General features: G+C 37.2%; 1 long non-coding RNA gene across 1 annotated transcript in view; it reads right to left on the reverse strand.

Moving 5' to 3' along the window:
* LOC123826806 overlaps positions 1-16,874 on the reverse strand; it is a 37,227-nt gene extending 20,353 nt beyond the window's left edge. The window contains exons 1-2 of the long non-coding RNA XR_006787134.1: positions 16,820-16,874; positions 14,552-14,650 (exon numbers count right to left, since the gene is read on the reverse strand). This is a non-coding gene — a long non-coding RNA (uncharacterized LOC123826806). The remainder of the gene's footprint in view (positions 1-14,551; positions 14,651-16,819) is intronic.
* Positions 16,875-16,969: the final 95 nt, after the last annotated feature.

Below are 16,969 nucleotides of genomic sequence, written 5' to 3' on the forward strand. Positions count from 1 at the left end.
ATTACTTGTTTTATTGATAATGGCCATTCTAACAGGTGTGAGGTGGTATCTCATTGTAGTTTAGATTTGCATTTCCCTAATAGACAGTGAAGTTGAGCATCTTTACATATATCTGTTGGCCATTTGTATGTTTTCTTTGGAGAAGTTATGTTCAGGTCCTATAACCATTTTTAATTGGATTGTTTGTGTTTTTTTTTGGTGTAGAGTTGTATGAGTTTTTTAGTACATTTTGGATATTAACCTCTTGTGAGAGCTTTTGTTTGCAAATATCTTCTCCCATTTGGTTCATTGCCTTTTTGTTTTCTTGGTAATTTCTTTTACTGTGCAGAAACTTTTCAGTTTGACATAGTCCCATTCATTTATTTTTGCCTTTACTTCCTTTGCCTTTGGGGTCAAATTCATAAAATCCTTTGTAATACGAAGATCCATAAGTTTAGTAGCGATGTTTCCTTCTATGTAATTTATTGTTTCAGGTCTTATTTAGGTCTTTGATCCATTTTTAGTTAATTTTTGTATATGGGGCCAAACATTATTCTAATTTCATTCTTTGTCATGTAACTTTCCAATTTTCCCAGCACCATTTATTGGAGAGGTTTTCTTTTCTCCATTGTGTGTTTTTAGCTCCTTTTTCAAAAATTATTTGCCCATATATGTGTGAGTTTGTTTCTGGGCCCTCAATTCTGCTCCACTGTTCTATGAGTCTCCTTTTCTGCCACTACCATACTGTGTTTGATTATTGCCATTCTGTAGTATGATTTGAAGTGAGAGAGTATGGTATCTCCAGCTTGATGCTCTTTTTCTCAGAATTGCTTTGACTATTTTGGGTCTTTTGTGGCTCTATAAAAACCTGATGATTATTTTTTGTTCTATTTCTGTTTTAAAAATGCCATTGGGATTTTGATGGGGATTGCATTATATTTTTATATTTATTTGGGTACTACGGCCATTTTAGCTATGTTGATTCTTCCAATCCATGAACATAGAATATCTTTCCATTTCTTTGTGGGTTTTTTTCAGTCTCTTTTAATAATGCTTTATAGCTTTCAGTGTAAAGATCCTTCACATCCTTTGTTAAGTTTATTCCTAGGTATTTTATTCTTTTTGTTGCAATTGCAAAAGAAATAGTTTTTCCATTGCTTTTTCTGAAATTTCATTGTTAATATATAGGAATGCAATAGATGTTTGTACATTGATTTTGTATTTGTTTACTTTTTCTAATAGTTTTTTTTTGTAGAGTCTTTAGGTGGTTCCTCAAAAAATTAAGAATAGAGTAACCAAATAACTCAGCAACCCCTCTTATGGTATCTACCTGAAAATTTTTAGAACATTTATTTACAAAAATATATGCACCCCTATGGACATTGCAGCAACACTCACAGTGGCTAAGACATGGAAACAACTGAAGTGTCCTTCAGTAGATAACTGATAAAGAAAATATTCTGCATATATTCAATGGAATACTACTCAGCCACAAGAGAAGATTAAATACTGCTATTTGCAATAATATGGACGGATCTTGAAAATATTACGCTAGGCAAAATAAGTGAGACAGAAAAAGTAAAGAACCATATGATTTAACTCATATGTGGGATATCAAACTGAAAGCAACAAATGAACAAAGAAAAATAAACAATAACTCATAACTCATAGACACAGGCAATAGTATGGTAGTTATCAGAGGGAAGGGGGATGGTAAAGGAGGTATATGAGATCTTTCCAGAAAGTATCCAGCCATGTAATATGAAAAATTGAGACATTTATTGAAGAAGATACAAGACACATTGTAATAGGACAATGACACCTCAGTCCCCTTCAAAGCAGGCACCTTGGGACCTCACACAGTTCTCCCAATCACCATCAGCTGCCCTACTGTATTTTCCTGAATCTCATCCATGGTCTGAAATCTGTTTCTTTTCAAAGGTGATTTTGGTTTTAGGAAAAAACAGAAGTTGAAGGGTGCCAAATCTGGGTGGTAGGGGGACTGAGTCACCTGGGTAATTTGATGTTTCACCAAAAAACTCTGTACAAGAAGTGATGCAAGAGCAGGCATGTTGTCATGATGAAGCTGCCAATCACCAGTTGCCCATAGCTGTGGCCTTCTGAATCATCCAAATAGTTTCTGTGGAGCAATGTTCAAGCTTAACAAAAAATTTGATGCAGATTCATTGCTCTACTTGCTCAGTCATTTTGAATTCAAGGGTCACACAGGACACATGCTCACTCAATGGTGTCTACCGCCCCCACTGACTAGTACAGTGAAGTCATCATTGTTCACACATGCACATTCCAGTCCACTCTCCAGGGTTGCCAGGTTACATCAATGTCATGCAAACCATTCTTGCTATATTAATAATGGTTGGACTTTTTCCAGACAGACCTTATATATGGTTTGACTTTGGGTGGTGGGCACACAATGCAATATACAGATGATATATCATAGATTTATACAGTCAAAGCCTATATAACTTTATTAAACAATGTCACCCCAATGAATGTAATTTAAAAAAATTTAATCCATATAATGTAAAAAATATGAAGTCCTGTGTTGATACTAATTGAGCATTCAGTATCAAGCAATTAATTATTAAATTGGTAAATGTGATTATGTCTTTTAAAACTACTGCATTTTCATTTTGGTCTTCAAAATGAATGAAGTATGTGTTATTCAGGTCCTGGCAGGAAGGATGGCTCACTCAAACTAGATAATTGAGAATTTAATAGAGAGACTAAAAATGGGTGGAAAGGATTACAGAAAATCAGTTAGGAATAATGCTATATCCTAGGGTTAGCACTGTGGGAGGTATTACTCCCCTACATATGATGGCATACACCCACTGAGAAATGGCTGCTCACACCTGGAGAGAGAAGGGCACTTGACAGGAACTAAAGCCTCTGGGTAGGGCTGGGAACGGCCACCCTAATATTACCTACCAGGGAGAATGCCTAGGAAATAAATGCCCTGACTTCACTCTGGGAACAGATTTCCAACTGCTGAACACAACCAAAAGAGCCAGAGGGAAAAAAATCTCTATGATGCAGTCCAGATAGGTCAGTCCCCTGGGATACAGCGTGGTTAGAGAACAGTAAAGAGTGACTCTGAGAGCAAATGGAAAATACCCAATATAGTGTTCTTTTTCTGCAGGTGACAGAAAATCTAACTTAAACTTGTCTAATCAGATAAGGGAATTTATTGACATATATATCTGAAAACTATAGGGGTACTTCTATCTTCAGGTCCGGCTTCACCCCCACCCCCGCATCATTTCAAAGGATGTCATTGGGACTCAGTATCTTTCCATCTCTCAGCTCTAGTGTCTTTCATTTAGACTTCATTCAAAGTGGCAGGGCATCTGATAGCAGTTTCAGGTTGGAGTCCAGAAAAAAATAGTAAAAGAACAATAAAACAAACTGAAAAGTAAAGTAAAAAATACAAAGTCCTTTCAATAGTTTATTCAGTTACTGCGTTTGACTCTCCCTGGACAAAAACAAGTCATCTATTCATTCCTAAACCAATCAATTTAATTAGAGGAATAAAATGTGATAATTGGCCTGTACTAAATCATATGCCTATCCTTAGACTCAGTAGTTTAGACCAGAAAAAGCCAAATGACAGAGAAAGGGAAAAAGGTAGATACAGTTACAAAAATTAGGAAAAATAAATGCTAGGCAGTGAAAATACAACAAATGACTACTAGGGCCTATTTGATAATTCAATTTACTTCTCAGCTCCAATTATCAGGATATTCAGGAATTTATGAAATCTACCAGTGTGGGCTGACCAAGTAATGTTGAAAAATAATGGTAACAACTTCCGCCTTTGTTTTAATTTCCAAATTTTATACAAAAAGGCCATGATACATTTATTTATGTGTACATATTGATATCTATGTAAGTATGTACATAAAACTTATATAAAACTTCCCAATATGAATAGTTTGATTTGTTGTGTTATTTTAGCATTTATATTAGCTTCACAGAAATATAAGCACTAAGCACAACATAAGAGCTCCTTTTCAGATTGCTAATTCCTAAAAAATGAGAAGCCATTTCTGCTACAGTTGTTAGTTTAATTTTCTTTCCAAACTATTGTCACAGGAGGATGTGCTCACATTAATGAGTCAATTTGATATTAATGAGAAAATTAGGCTTTGGGGTATTTTTCTCTGAAAAGAAAATATTCTTCCCAACATAAAGGGCTTTGAAACCCAAAATAACACATTGTCACAGAACTTTAAAGCTGAAAAGGCCCAGATTATTTTAGGAACTGAGAACCAACAAAGTTCAAGTGACCTAAAACAAGATGGCATTTTAAAACCAAATCTTGAAGAACTGAAAGTCTATGTACCAGAGAAATTATAGTGTGATGAGTATGATAAGGTAATAGTGAATTTTACCATGTGAATAGCAAGGGACTAACCATTAAGGCTGAGTCTAAATGTGTATTCCCCTTACACCATCCTGTTTAGGCTGGACATAGGATTCAGTTCTCTCAGCTCACATTGATAGGGTAAATGGAGTTTTGGGTTTTTTATTGCAGCTGTGTATTTGCTGATAAGGCAAAATAAAGAATACAAGTACTTATTCATCACATCTTTTCTAAAATGATACAGAAAAACCCTTATTTTTAGTTGTCTACTGTGCTTCTTTACCTTTCCTCTCAATTATGTACCTTCTTACTAGTTATTAAATTGCTTACCTACACAAAACACATTAGCTTTCCATAGATTTGTAGTCTGGCTTCATGTTTAGTCCTCCAGAGAAATGAACACACCTCCAACATTATCCAGTAATAAATGTAAAGCTAGGTGCTTAGTATAGCAATTGGAGAGCAGTAAATCACTTTCTTTTAGCTTGTTTAACTAGAAACAAACAGAGATGTACCAAAATGAAAACTCTGTACCATTTGATTGCTTTTCCTTTGTCCTCTTCCCTGGTTGTTGTTGAGCTGGGGCGCTTAGCCAATGACATGACCTCCAAACAGAAGGGTTGTCCACTTTGAGTTTTAAATGGTTTCATTTTTAGAAACTGGTATCCTTGGAGACCATGTTTCCCCACCACATTGACAATCTACTGAGATGTGGCAGCATCCTGTTCTGATCTTCCCCCCATCTTACTCAGTGGTCTTCTGACCCTGCTGAAAGACATAAACTTCCTGCAAGTCTGCTTAATCTTTCTTTCTCACCTATATTCTGGGCCCTTTTGTTCTTGTGGACACAGGGAAATAAATGTTCACTAATTTTTTTTATGTACCTGTTGGACCACAAATGTCCTAGGGATGTTAGCAGGCATTTGCTATGCCGTACCAGCCCTCCACATTCCCTGCCCCTTTGCTCCCCAGTTGCTATGGTGTGGGGAACCTCAGAAAGCCCACCCAAGTCCCAGAGACAAAGGGTGATTCCCAGAGAGTAACCCACAGAAAAAGAGAAGGAAAAGGGATTTACCACCACTCTCTCCTCTCCCCATTCTTGCTGCAGAATTAATTCCAAGGGAGAAATCTACATAGAAAATGCTGAAGTTCTCTTTACTTGCCTATATTTCCATTCTCACTCTAAATCTTTATACATATTTATAATAGCTGCTTTAAAAGTCTTTGTCTGTTAATCCCATCATCTCTATAATTTTTAGGCCTGTTTCTATTCACAGATTTTTCACCTCACTATGGGTCACATATCCATACTTCTTTGCATGTCTAGTAATTTTTGATGGATATTACATAGTGAATTTTATTGTTGAGTGATTGTCATGTTTCATTAAAAGAAATTAAGATTTGTTCTGGCAGGCAATTAATTTACTTGGAGATTAACTTGATCATTTTGAGGCTTCTTTTTCAACTTTGTTAAGGTGAGTCTACAATAGACTTCACTCAAGGGCTAGTTTTAGCCTTCTTTTTAAGGACTAAAACTATAAATATAGACTTTGGGGGAGCCTCTTTGAATTCCCTCAATATCAATAGGCCTTTACACCCTAGTTGGTCATAATTCAAACATTTCCCAACCATGTACAGCTGAGTAGTCCGTCAAATACCCAAAGGGCGTCTATTCAAATTATGTAGTTGTTTTTCTGCTTAGCTCCTTCTTCTTTGGTCTTCTGCTCCATAAATTCCAGTTGCTTAACCCTCCCTGAACTCTCGTATCTGTCTTCTTGGCTTAGTGAGGCAGCCATGCTCTGTCTGGGTTCCAGCTCTGTGAACCATTGCTCAGCCAAAAAACGAGGCAATTGTAGGACATCCCTAGCTTAATTCCCTTCTCTCAGGCACTCCAGCCCTCTATCACCTGGTGTAAAATGTCTGAAAATATTTGTTTCATATATTTTTCCCATTTTTTGGTGGAAGCCAGGAGTATTTATTATGGAAGGGTTAGTAAAACACCGGTTTAATCAGTCATAGCTGCAAGAGTCAAGGCTTTTGATTTTCTCCATTCCTACCATTATTGACAACCCCTAAAATAATGAGTATCCTTCTCATGTGCCCAACTGAGAAGTTCACCATTTAATCATTTGGGCCAGAAAAAAATGAATAATTCATAAGTCATATTGTCATACCTTATCCCCAATTGCCATAGATATATAAGCTAGATTGTAGAGTCAAATTTTATTATTACTATAATGACCATAATCTAGATATGCAATGTAGAGAGAGAGAGCTAGAAGACTGATTCACAAAATAAGACTAAAGAGAACTTACTGGAAGAGAGGAAGAAGATGGGATCTAAAAATGATTTACTAGAGAATAAAAGAAAAGCAACTTTCTGGAGGACAAGGAAGAGATTAACTTCTCCTTTCTAATAAAATTGAAGAGTTTCAGACTTTAATAACATAGGAAACCACAATCAAAGACAAAATAGAGGTTTGCACACTGAATGGCCTTAAAAAAAAAACCCCAACATAATGCACTACAAGAGGGCAAAGAGAGGCTCAATTGAGGAAGACCTAATAGAATTTTCATGGTTTCCTCCAAGACTTGAGATGGGATGTGGTAACACTAGACTTAGAAAAAAAGTATGTCACATGCCCCAGGTGAACATGGGGTCTTTCATGGAACTTAGGAGAAACTAAAATAAACATTTATGAGAGCATTTCAGGAAAATTTCAAGGGCATACAACACATGCCTATCCATCCTAGATGGATAGGCATGCCAAAAAGCCTCATGTATGAGTTCTAAAACAAGATCAGGCATCAATGTTTGAAAAAATATATATAGGTAAATAGTAAATACCATGATTGCCTAGAAAATTTCAGCGGCAATATGCTATCAATCCACTTAATATTTCTTGTGTAAAACATATTATTGTTTGATATCCTTATCTATTATATGAACACTTACAATTCAATTCTGTCCATGAACACTGGGAAAGGGGATTACGTCAATTCAAAATATTCCATAAAGCAAATTTCCAAGGAAATGATGTAAACATTTCATTGATTCAGTTCTATGCCACTAATCCCAAGGGTCCTACAGGGAGGGACTCTTTTGTTCAGAAAAATGAGTTATTCTTAATTTGGCCAGAAAGAAGAGACAATGGCAAAGGCTTGAAAAATTTTAATTGTACAGAGATAATCGATGAGAAGTTATTTGATTGTGAAATTATATTATACTATGGTGAATTTAATTCTTCTCTAAATCTTTACATTTTAACAAGGGTAGTAGTTTTTGTCTGTGGAACTGATAAAACCTATAAAAACAATCCACTTTTCTTTCATATCTAAGTCCATGGGTATAGATTTAAGGAAGATTCATCATGATGAAAACAAAACATCAGCAATAATCATTCATGCTACCTTTTTTCAGCTAGGGTGTTCATATGGCTTGTTCATCACTGGACTCCCTGCACCTACAGGTGCTTGGCACAAATAGATATTCAATAAGCAAGCAAATGAATTAATTACAATTTTCATATTCATCTAGTCACCATCATCCCACTGAAAATGAACACAACAAATTCTGGATCATCAGCCAATGAAAAGTCTAATTGTTACAGAAAAATAGCAACAAAAACACAAATAAAAAAATCTTTTCTAACATGATGATGTTTGGTTTAGTTGTTGTTACTGGAAAAGAAATTGAAATATGACCACAGAAATGGACATGGAATGGCTAACAGCAAAGCCCCAGGCTGCTAGAGTTTTAGAGTGTGGTTTTAAAGCTCAAAAAGGAAAGTTATCTGGAATCAATGACTCATGAAAAATGGGAGATAACATTTACACAGTGTCCAACATGGAATTTGTTTTGTAGAAGTCGCCATATCTCTTTAAGGTCTACATCTTGAAGATAGCAAAGTAAAAGCATTACAAGCTTAGAAATTCCATTGATAATGGAAATTAAGGTAATTTCAAACCAAAAGACAATGAAATATCTATAATTACATTACAACTCTGACATAAATAGTGATGATTCAACTCAGAAAGACAGTAGGTATGGACAAGTGTGGAACCCAGTAGATTGAATGATGCAGAATTTCTAAAGCCCCAGTGCCTTCAGTTGTTCTTCATATAGCATGGTTTCTAGCTGCTTTTCCATCATGGGTTGCACTGCTCCAAATAAGCTTCACGGTCTTAAAATGTGGCATTAAAGTACAACATAATTGTGATGGTTAATTTTATGTGTCAACTTGGCTGGGCTGTGGTGCCCAGCTATGCAGTCAAACATTATTCTGGATGTTTTCATAAGGATGTTTTCAGGTGAGATTCACATTTAAATTGGTGGATATTGAGTAAAGCAAAATGCCCGCCACAATGTGGGTGGGCCTCATTCAATCAGGTGAAGGCCTGAATGGAACAACAGACCAACCTCCATGGAGCAAGAGGGAATTCTGCCAGCAAATGGCCTTCAAATTTGAACTGCAAAATCAGCTCTCCCTAGGTTTCCAGCCTGATGGCCTTCAGACCTGAAGTAGGGTATCAACTCTTCCAAGGTTAACAGCTGGCCAGCCCACCCTGCAGATTTTGGACTTGCCAGCCTCCATAACCACATGAGCCAATTTCTTAATATAAACCTCTTTTGTGTGTGTGTGTGTGTGTGTGTGTGTGTGTGTGTGTGTGTGTGCTGGCAATAGTATAGTGGTCATCAGAGGGAAGGGGGATAGTAAAAGGTAAAGGAGGTCATATGAGGTCTGTCCAGAAAGTATCCAGCCACATGCTATGAAAAATGGAGACATTTATTGAAGAAGATACAAGACACATTGTAAAAGGACAATGATGCCTCAGTCCACTTCAAAGTAGGCATCTTGGGACCTCACAGAGTTCCCCCAATTGCCATTAGCTGCCCTTTTATATTTTCTTGAATTTTATCAACACTCTGAAATCTCTTCCCTTTCAAAGGTGATTTCAGTTTTTGGAAAAGTCAGAAGTTGCAGGGGGCCAAATATGGGCTACAGGGGAACTGAGTCACCTGGGTAACTTGATGTTTCACCAAAAATTTGCAACGTGACATGACAGCCACGTTGTCATGATGAAGCTGCCAATCACCAGTTGCCCATAGCTGTGGCCTTCTGAATCATCCAAATAGTTTCTGTGGAGCAATATTCAAGCTTAATGAAAAAATTGATGCAGATTCATTGCTCTACTCGCTCAGTCATTTTGAATTTGAGGGCCACACAGGACACATGCTCACTCAATGGTGTCTACCGTCCCCACTGACTAGTACAGTGATGTCATCACTGTTCACACATGCACATTCCAGTGCACTCTCCTTGACTGCCAGGTTACACTGATGTCACACAAACCATTCTCATTATACTAACAATGGCTGGACTTTTTCCAGACAGACCTTTATATATATAAAATACTGAAGTGACTCCTGTTTAACTGAGAGTAAAAGCCAAGTTCTAACTGATGCACAGAATTCTGGCCAAGATGGAGTCATAGGTAGAAATGCTTTGCTTTGCTTCCTCACACAACCAAAGGAAGGGTAACAAGCAATTTAAAAACAGTAAACTAGGAGTGCCAGAAAATCAAACTGCATGGAAGTCCAGCAACCAAGGAGTTAAAGAAACATTCACCCAGACCAGTAGGAGGGGTGGAGATCAGAGACGGGAGATGGGAGATAGGAAATGGGAGATGGGCAGCCAAGCACAGAGGACCCAGTGAGGTGGGGACAACACAGGCAAGGTGGGGCTGGCTGAATGGGAAAGTAAAGGCTCAAAACTAACTGTACAATACTGCAGGGGTTGTGACAGTGGGGGAAACCCCCATTCTCACAGGAGAGTTCATTGGAAAGTGGGGCTAGAGTGGAGCAAGCAAGCAAGCAGCATTGTTCCCTATCTGACTTCTCACCCACAGACAGTGCCACAACACAGCAAAGAGGGTTGCCCCACCCCAGCGAATTCCTAAGGCTCTGCCCCCTTACAGCATAACAGATGCACCAACACAAAATATGGCTCAAATGAAAGAACAGACCAAAACTCCAGAAAAAGAGCAAAGCAATGAGGAGATAGACAACCTATGTGAGCAGAGTTCAACACTGGTAATCAGGATGGTCAAAGAACTGATTGAGCTCAGTTGCAAAATGAAGGAAGAAATGAAGGCTACCCAAAGTGAAATAAAGTAAAATATACAATGAACCAACAGTGAAGGGAAGGAAACCAGGACTCAAATCAACAATTTGGAGCAGAAGGAAGAAATAAACATCCAATTGGAACAGAATGAAGAAACAAGAATTCAAAAAAATAAGGAGAGGCTTAGGAACCTATGGGAAAACTTTAAGTGCTCTAATATCTGAATCATAAGGGTACCAGGAGAAGAACAAGAGCAAGAAATTGAAAATTTATTTGAAGAAATAATGAAGGAGAACTTCCCCAATCTGTTGGAGAAAATAGACTTTCAGGAAGTCCAGGAAGCCCAGGGAATCCCCAAAAAATGGGACCCAAGGAGGAACACACCAAGGCACATCATAGTTAGCTTATCCAAGATTAAAGATAAACAGGGAATCTTAAAAGCAGCAAGAGGAAAGGAGACAGTTACTTACAAAGCAATTCCCATAAGACTATCAGCAGATTTTGCAAAAGAAATCTTATAGGCAAGAAGGGGCTGGAAAGAAGTATTCAAAGTCATGAAAAGCAAGGACCTACATCCAAGATTATTCTATCCCGCAAAGCTATCAGTTAGAATGGAATGGCAGATAAAGTGCTTCCCAGATAAGGTAAAGTTAAAGAAGTTCATCATTACCAAGCCCTTATTATATGAAATGTTAAAGGAATTTATCTAAGAAAAAGAAGATAAAAAATATGAACAGTAAAATGACAATAATCTCATAACTATCAACAACTGCACCTAAAAAAACAAAAACAAAAACTAAGCAATCAACTAGAACAGGAATAAGATCACAGAAATGGAGATCAAATGGACAGCTATTAGTGGGGATGGGGAGGGGAAGAATGGGGGGAGGTATAGGGAATAAGAAGCATAATTGGTAGGAATAAAATTGATGGGGTGGGGAGGTTAAGAATAGTATAGGAAACAGAGAAGCCAAAGAACTTATATATACAACCCATGGATATGAACTAAGGTTTGGGGATGTGGGGGAATAGGGAAGGGAAAAGAGGGGTGCAAAAAAAAAAAGAGTAAAAGCCAAGTTCCAATAGCCTACAAACCCTGCACTTCTGTGCTTACTCTGTTCTTGCCACAGTCTTCCTTGCTGTTCCTCAATACATCAAGTACCTTTCTGCCTTAGGACCTCTGTACTGACTTTTCCCTCTGCCAGGAACCCTTTTCTCCAAAATAGGATGAATGATTAATTCCTTCATCTCCTTCAAGTTTTTGCTCACTTCTCAATGAGATGGTCCCTGAGCATTCTATTTTAAAACTACTACACCCAACTTCTGTCCTTCCAATAGCCCTTACCCAGATTTACCTCTTTTCCTATAGGATTTATCACCTTCTAATATACTATGTCTTTCACTTATTATTTTTATTGCTTGAGTCTGTCTCCCTCCACCAGAACATAAGGTTCCTGAAGGCAATAATCTTGGTGAATTTTTTTTTCTATTTTATCCCTAACATCTGAAACAATGCCTAACCCTCAACAAATATTTGCTGAATAAATTAATTCATTAAATCAATTGCATTTGGAAACTTGACAACTTTGTGTCTACCATTAATAAAATGTCATACCTAAAGTGAATAGGATCAAAGTTCAATCTTTACCCAGATTTGCTGGATTTTCCAGCAAATGGAGAAGGACTATATACTAAACAAATAATAAGTTTCCGGTCTCTGAAATTCTCCTCTGGTTCTGTCATCAATAAAATTAAAAAGTTACTGTTTAATAATAAAAAGATAATCAATCACTCTTTTTTTTAAGGAATGTCCAAATTGGATTAAAAATGAGTATCAGACTAATCTAGAATGTAGTGACAAGAAATACGATTTATTTAGCATCAATTAAAGTGTCAATTTTTCCTGGTTATAATGTTGACATGTTCCCTGACAATAGTATTCTGGGACATGGCCACAAAATAGGAATCTAAGAAACATGTATGTTTAAATCTTTCTAAGCAGTCATGACAAAGTACTTGAAATAAGTACTCTGACCTATTCCATGTCAGCATCACACATGTCTTTAACTTGTATTTTTCAACAATCATAATGGATTTGTTCTAAAATATCCTCCTTCTATATGCAAGTCCTTTATTGAAACAAAGAAAAACATGGGGAAAATGGCTGGCTGAGAATAGCACTGCAGGTGGCCAGAGTGTATAGTCAAGCATCGCACATCTCTGGGAGTGCCGGGTACATTGTATATGGATTATGATGTAAACGCACCAACAACCCCACACATGCTCTGCCCTAAGATTTTACAGTGTTCACCTCTGGGTCTGTTCAGCACTAACTGCCCTCAATTAGAACTGAAGTCAGTGATCTTTCCTCTTGGAAAAATTAATTCAAAATTACTGAGCTAATCAATCCTAAACAATGAAAATGAACTGATTTATATTAAAATAATATCCTCAAAACATTTTACAGGTAACTAAAAACAATAGAGGTGTAAGAGAGAAACAATTATCTTAATATGACTCTATATGACAGATTTAGTTGAACCCTTGAATCCTTGTTTAGTTGGCAGTAGGTTTTCTGGTAAACAGTAGAAAATTTGATACCCACATGATCTTATAGCACCCTCAAGTGGATAAATATTAAATTGATGATGTTTTTCTCTTGAGGTTTTGGTCTATGATATGAAAAATAAAAAGAGAAGCTGGTGGAATCCCTTAAAACAAAGACTGTTGAATGAATATACACCAATCCTTATCAGAAGAGCTCACAGTTCAAATTATTTCTTTAATAATGAGGATGGATTTTTGGCTGACCTAGCCATCCTTTCCATTCGGTATTCTTCATTTTTCTTCGAGTCAACTCAGGGGACTCTGAATAGAGCTTTGAACAGAACAAAACTTAGATGGTAGCAAATCCGTAATCTAAACCTCTTGCACCATGTGCTTATGAATGAAATCAAGAGTACCCACTTTCAGAAAATGGTTCAAGGATATCTTTAGATGTTAACATAATAATAGATATTTTTAAAATAAGTTGCATATATATTTACAAACTACATCTTAAAGAACATGGTTTCAGCCTACCCTCTTTAAACCATATGGCATGGAGGAAGAGTACTAGATACATAGGAAAATTATGTGGTTTCTAAAGTTAGTTTTTGAACAAATTATAAACCTCCCCATATCTATTTGTTCACCTTTTAAACTGAAGGAGCAGAGGCACTAGTTGGTGACTTGTTAATGTACTAGTTAAGATGTTTTTGGTTCCAAACCATAAATTTACTCAATCTGACTTAAAAACAAAAGAGGATTTTTTCAAGATAAAAAAAAGAGGGGGGGTATGAATATATCCCTAGGGTCTTAACCAGTTCTATTCACACTTTCCTGATACACACAACCCACCCTTCACCCTAGGTACAGAGAGGAGGTGGGGTTTTGTTGAAATTGCTTATATCAAGGTCAAGAACCAAGAAAACTCTGTCTATAAATATTTCTTATATAGTCATAGATTATCTGTGGAAGTCCTTCCCGAATGATAATATGCAAGTTTCTGAGATCCAGATAGACTTTATCTTTTGCATATGATGTCATTGGCAGCTGTATGTGTTATTTTGGGAAACCTGGGGGATCCAAGAAAAGCTACTTTGAGACATGTTCTGCCCCTGCTTTATGTGGCTACCTTGCTTCAGCTAAGTTTTTGTGGCCTTTACTAAATAAATCAGACATTTAATCTCTCTCTCTGTGTATACTCTCACAGAGGAGACAGAGGGGTCTCTTCTAACCAATCTATAACCTACCTGAAATGACATGCTTATATAATTCATACACCCATAACCAAAATGCTCCTGTCTACCTCCCTCTCACACTTGCAGTCTCTAAAATACAGCTTGTTTTTCATATCTCTACTTCTTTAATGACATTGCTCCATTTTCCTGAAGTGCACATACTTGCCTCCTCTTCTCCTCTCTTATCCACATCAACTTCCACTATACCTCACCTCTCATTTTTCCTTCAAAAAGGAATCTAGGCAGGGCTTAGTAGGTGTCTACAATAATTGTCTTACCACTGTGCCCTATGTGTTTCTTCTTATATCTGCTTCTCTATTGGAGTCTTGTTGCTCAAGAATCAGCTGGGGTTTTCTTCATCTTTATATGTCCAGGTCCTGGAAAGTATTTTAAAAAGATGTATATGTGTTTATTTAGAAGTGAAATTTGACATCATAATAAAAATAGTCCCAAGTCCCAGACACCAAAGATCTGACTTCTTGAGTGCCCTGACCTTTCTTCCCTCACAGATATTCACTTAATTATTAATGCTGCTTAATCTAACAAAGTTATTTAGAAAAGTTTTTTAAAGGTCAAACTAGTAAACAAAAATTACAGCAAGAAGGTAAAGAAAGTGTTTTCTTTCTATCTTCACTTCAGGAAGCCCCATAGGTAGGACTGGTTTCTCTGAGAAGCAAAACTAGTCCCCTCACTTTCTCTCCTCACTCCCTGTGGTTCTCCCTCAAAGATCCAAAACTCTGTCCTCTTCAAAGCCAACGGGTATCTTTCCCAGCAGAAAATGAACTCTTAATCACCTGTAGGTGTAAAAGGTGTAATCCACTCACATGGAATTTGTATTTGGGAAATGAAGAAAAAGGTTGCCTCTGGTACTTAAGTACTATGACTACTTCTGTTTAAGGAAAGCAATAACCAGAGTTTTTTTTTTTTTTTAACAGCTCGTGTTTTTATTACACCTGCTTGAAGGTTTTGTATTGTTTTGTTTTATTTTTTGGTCATTACTATGTATACAGAAAATGTTCAACAAATGTCACTCCTGCTGAATGCTGCTTACCCCTCTTGGAGCAGCTACTTTCTCCTTCTTTCATGGCCATATCACAACAATTTTAGATGGTCAAGATACAGGCCATGGTTGAATGTTACTCTGGTGTTGGAATTAGGAAAAAAGTAGACATATCCCATAGTGGTGAAGGCATGAACTACTTAAGAATGGCCTCACAAGGTAGCATTCTCAGGGCAGGTGAATGCCACCATCTGCCATCCGGTTCTGAGATACTGAGATTCTGAGTTCCTCCAGAGATAATTAGATCCTTAGTAAAAGATCAACTCTAACTAAAATTACATATCTCATTTACCAGAATGGGTATACAGTTCCTTCTTAGTAACTGACCTTCCCTTTCAATGACAGCACCTTCCTTCCTAAGAACAGCCATTCTCCGTAGCTACAGTCTAACACAAATCAGTCTGTACCACTGATTAAACTTTTCTGATGAACCCATAACAGCTTATTTATTATCTTCTAAACTTGCATTCTTCTTTGTTGTATTTTCTCGTCTTATTCATGTTTACCTATTTGCCAGGATTTTTCACAAAGTGGTGTGACAGCATACACTAGATTCCGGGATGGGTCTTCTATCCAGGTGCTGAAACAGTGAAAGGATGATTGATCTCCCCACAGACATGTAGCTGGAGAGGGGGCAGATTAATTGCTACCATTTATTTTTGTTCAAGAGTACTATACTAAATTACACATAGTTAGTGGTACAGATTTTAATATATTAAAATAAAACAAATTTATACTGAAATGAAACTTGTTCTCAAAATTAAAGTTGGTCCTTCTTTATGATAAATATACTCTCTCCAGCAACTCTGCCTGTCAGGAGTCTAAGGCCAAGATAGAATCCTAACTCTGCCTTTTACCAGCATGACATTGATCAATTTACCAAGATTCTCTGGGCCTGTTTCCTCAGTCTCTTACATGAGAGTATATGAAATACAGTGGTTAGGTTCTCCAGTCAATACTAACAGAGAAAAAAAGCCTAAGTGGCAACTACCTTTGGAAAATGACTTGAATTACCCATATGTACGGTATATTGACTTTAGTGTATGCAACATCATACAGTAGATCTCATGGGCACTGAATTTTCAGAACCCACTTAGATAAAAGAAAAAATAAAGCATATATCCAGGCATTAAAGCTATCATAGTTTTAAGTTAACGCCAAAATAACTAACAGTGAATAGGGTTACGGATGGAGAACACAATTCCAGTGCATAAGGGATGTTCTTGTTCTTCTTTACTTCTGACATCTAGCCTACCAAGCAGTCGTTCTGGTGTGCTCAGGCCTGAGACGTAGCCAGTGATTTATCCAATCAGTACTTTGAGGGGAAAGCCTTTGTAACTCGTACGGAGTTCTCACCAGTTTGGGGCACTGATACTTACATGCGTCTCACTAAATTAAAGGATGAGTTACTATTTTTCCTAGATTAAAGCTCGGGCCATTGCAATGTAAGAATAACACCAGGGAAATTTTTTAAAAGTCAACTTACACACACTACTATCTGGATGCCATAACCAGCCCCTAACTCAGGAAATGCTTGGCTCAAACATTCAGGCTTCCGTAGTCTCACTCCGTTTCGCGAGACTGACTCTCGGGCGCCGACGCACAAGCGGCACAAGAATACTTCCGGAAGGCCACC

This window comes from Phyllostomus hastatus, unplaced genomic scaffold, assembly GCF_019186645.2.
Source record: "Phyllostomus hastatus isolate PE091 unplaced genomic scaffold, TTU_PhHast_1.1 phas_contig_86, whole genome shotgun sequence".
Classification (NCBI taxonomy): domain Eukaryota; kingdom Metazoa; phylum Chordata; class Mammalia; order Chiroptera; family Phyllostomidae; genus Phyllostomus; species Phyllostomus hastatus.